General features: G+C 41.0%; 1 pseudogene; it reads left to right on the top strand.

Annotated features, from left to right (window-relative positions):
• Window positions 1–3467: 3467 nt before the first annotated feature.
• Window positions 3468–3584, top strand: LOC126426575 (5S ribosomal RNA; annotated as a pseudogene).
• The last annotated feature ends 293 nt before the right edge of the window (window positions 3585–3877 follow it).

Genomic DNA, 3877 nt, shown 5'->3' with positions numbered 1-3877 from the left:
TCACCTTGACAGGTTTAGGTCAACGACGAAAAACCTAAATCCTGATGGTGATGAAACTCCCATTTTCCCTTTATCGCTCATCCAACATAAATGCACGTTTTGCGTTGAAAAAATAAATTAAAATGATACCAATGCCCTAAACAGTAATCTAAACGGCGACCTCCAGTTTACGAGACTACAGCGGTACTGTGAGCCATATAGGGCCAAGAAGATAGCAGTTGACGGCGTTCGTAAGAATGGCTCTCCCTAAGCAGTAAACTTACTTTGTTATGTAAACGTTACATCACAGAAACAGCATTCGTGCAACATTACAGTAGAACAGATGCACAGTCCCCGTCGCTTTGCTATGTTCGGCATATTTCAATATTTTTTTCTGAAAAAGTGGCAAACTTTGTACTTCTTGTACTCTTAAGTCAGTATCTTCCAAACGGCTCAGTATGGCGTACATAACTGACTCGAAAGTAGTTGTGAATTGCAATCCGAACTGTATTTTTAATTATGGTGAATTTAGGTCTCTGAATATGTTTCCACATATTTTAGTTATCATATGTAATGTGTTGAATACGCAGCATTACTGCCTTCCTTGGCGCGCGAATTTTACTTTATCGAAGCCATGAAATGACATGACATATGTATGGAAGAATTACATGGAAGTTTTGAGGATAAAAGAGATTTATTCTTGGACCTTATCAATACATGTCTGTGGCGAATTCGGAAGAAAATCGACTGAAAAAGATTTTTAATCTCTCACACTCACTACGTTTACACGCGACAAGTCTTCTGGGAGATGAAAATCGGATTTTGGAAACCGTTTTTCGCTGTTGTGGTAACATTTTAAAGTCTGTGAAGTATATCTGCTAGCCCAGTTAAATACGGCGTCTGGAAAACGCTGTCCCAGTTTCTGATTTAGTCAGCATACTCGCTAATTGTCTTCGCTTAAATATTGGATGTAGACAGCTTCATGCTGAGTGATATTTCTGCTTCTTCTTCACGGAGCAATAAATATTCCTTCAGTATTAGCAGAATATTATGGAAACCAGGTGTAACCTGACAGCCCAAGTACGTTGCAAATACGACTGTGAATTTACATGGGAGGGAAAATGGACAGTGGACGTGGAAGAGAGGCAGCTAGAAACATATTTCCATAGTCGATTTTGGAGTGTTTACATGACCAGCCACAAGCGTATTGGTAAATCGGTTTGCTAAATCCGGTTTTGATAGGGCATTAAACATAGTAACTGCTACTACAGCCCAACACGGCTAGGATTGCCACAGTCTGACGAAATACAGTTCACGACGCTCACTTCTGACATTGGTGCCACGCTAGCGACCCAAGCGGCGAGAAAGCAACCGTAAAATTACAGTTTGGTTTTAAACATTTTTCTAGTTAATTAACGAAGTATTTACTAAAATTTATTGGTCCAAGCATTATTAAATTAACAAGAGACATGAATGATAATGTAATAATGTAAAAACAGCGTAATCTCTTTAATTCGGAGCTACGATGAAATACTTTCGCATATGCTTACAGTTGCAGCATACTGCACTGAAAATGAGAAAATGTAAAGATATATTTCATGCCTGAGAAGAATATATTCCTGTTGTTTGTCATTATGACAGGCACTTTCCGTAACAACTTTCTAGGGAACCTAATGTTTCGCGCAGTCTTACACTTCACTCACCTTTCTAATACTTAAGTATATAAATGTATTTCTAATACATAAATATTTTTAAACATAAATACTTTTGTTTCAAAAGCGAATGTATTGAAAATTCTCGCCGTTAGTGACTTTCTCGTAAAGGCCAGCTCTTCTGCTGTTTTAGCAGTTTCTTTGTTCTTAAAGGACACGATTGTCTTCAGTATATATCTGAAGGTTACAAGAAAATTGTATACAAACATTTATGTTATGTAGCGGTTTACACTTCCTAGGGTAGTTAGGAAATAAAAAAAAAGACGTGTGGTGTCTTCTTCTTCTTGTTGCAATTTATTGCGCTGCATACGCTCCCGTTTGTAAAAATCATTCTACAGACCAATATAAACACTTATGATTCTCTTTCCTCTTCTCAAGTTATCGCCGAACTATACTCCCTCATCATAGTATAAACCTCAAGCGCGGGGATTATGCGCTCGTGAACAACCGGAAAATCGGGAGAAAACCCGGGAATTTTTTAGAACACCGGGAATTTTCTATTGTTTTAGTCTTCAGTTCCATTTTTGTAATTCTGACTGGTAAGAATTGACAAACAGCAAAATTTGTCAAAGGCTGTAGGACGAAGACCATGGTACTCCGTAACAATAAACTGCTGCCGACGAGCGTGACGTCACAAGTGTTAATATAAAGTTCGTTGGAACAGTTGCTCACGCGCACGCGCGGTTGAGTTGCGTATGGGCAGTACCATTTCCCTCTTCCGGATACTTTTAAGTTCGCTATGTAGGCAGTAGCGACAAGCAGCCAGATGTCAAGTGAATTAAAATACGTTCACATACTGACGGAAGTAATTAGTTCAGTTTTCTGATTTCTTTTTCAGGTTTTTGGCAGTCAATCGCCTCGCAGAACAAATGTGGAGGTATTTTCGTCGGTTTGCTACATAAATGTGGCTTGCATTTTGTATGTGTTGTTCCCAAATGTACCCGCCTTTGGCGGTCTGTACTTGTTTGTCTGTGGTTAGGAGAGGTAGGCTTTTTTCTTATTCTTTATTATACACATTCAGAAGTACTTGGGCTCTCGTTTGGGTCCTCAGTTCTTCAGTTGACTTGTCCTTTCGTGTTGGGAGAGTTTCATTTTCTCATATTTTGTTGTCTTAAAAGTTTTGTCTATTGCTTTCTTTGAAAATTCTTGTCCAGGCTGGTAGTCTTCGTCGTGAAATTAACCGTCTTTTCCAAAAATGTTTGTGGTGTTATGGCTAAAATGGCTCTAAGCACTATGGGACTTAACTTCTGAGGTCATCAGTCCCCTAGAACTTAGAACTACGTAAACCTACCTAACCTAAGGACATCACACACATCCATGCCCGAGGCAGGATTCGAACCTGCGACCGTAGCGGTCGCGCGGTTCCAGTCTGTAGCGCCTAGAACCGCTCGGCCACCACGGCCGGCTTTGTCGTGTTACCCAATAACTATTGATTTTGGGACTTTGTATTTAAGCCGTGGTTGTGGTTCTATTGTGGCGACGTTTCTAAGTTGAGGAGGCCGTTCTCTACATGCGTCAATTTTTTGAAGATTTTTTCAGCGTGGTCTTGAATTTTTTTATATGATATGCTTTTCATTTAGTTCTTCGTGGATTTCTGCTACCCTCGTCCAACGAGGTACCGCGAGGGACGATCTCAGGCATGTATTTTGTAAAATTTGCAGTTGTTTAATATTGGTTCTGCAGGTAGTTCCCCATGCTGCTGATTGTTGGTTGGATTGTAGATTTGTACAGTTGTATTGTTGTTTTCGTATTTAGTTCTCTACTTTTAAAGAAAGGGGCAACGGCCTTGCTGCAGTGGATACACCGGTTTCCGTGAGATCACCGAAGTTAAGCGCTGTTGGGCGTGGCCATCACTTGGATGGGTGACCATCTAGCCGCCATGTGCTGTTGCCATTTTTCTGGGTGCACTCAGCCTCGTGATGCCAATTAAGGAGCTACTCGACCGAATAGTAGCGGTTTCGGTCAAGAATACCATCATAACGGCCGGGAGAGCGGTGTGCTGACCCCACGCCCATCCTATCCGCATCCTCCTCTGAGGATGACACGGCGGTCGGATAGTCCCGGTAGGCCACTCGTGGTCTGAAGACGGAGAGAGCTTTTAAAGAAAGGTATTAGGGTGTTCATCATTTTTTGCGCTGTCCCCTTCCGTTCTGTATAATTTTCTTTGAACGGTAGTGCTTGGTCGT

This window comes from Schistocerca serialis, chromosome 1 (assembly GCF_023864345.2).
Source record: "Schistocerca serialis cubense isolate TAMUIC-IGC-003099 chromosome 1, iqSchSeri2.2, whole genome shotgun sequence".
Classification (NCBI taxonomy): domain Eukaryota; kingdom Metazoa; phylum Arthropoda; class Insecta; order Orthoptera; family Acrididae; genus Schistocerca; species Schistocerca serialis.
The sequence above is the reverse complement of the archived record's forward strand: the minus strand, read 5'-3'. Positions and strand labels throughout refer to the sequence as shown.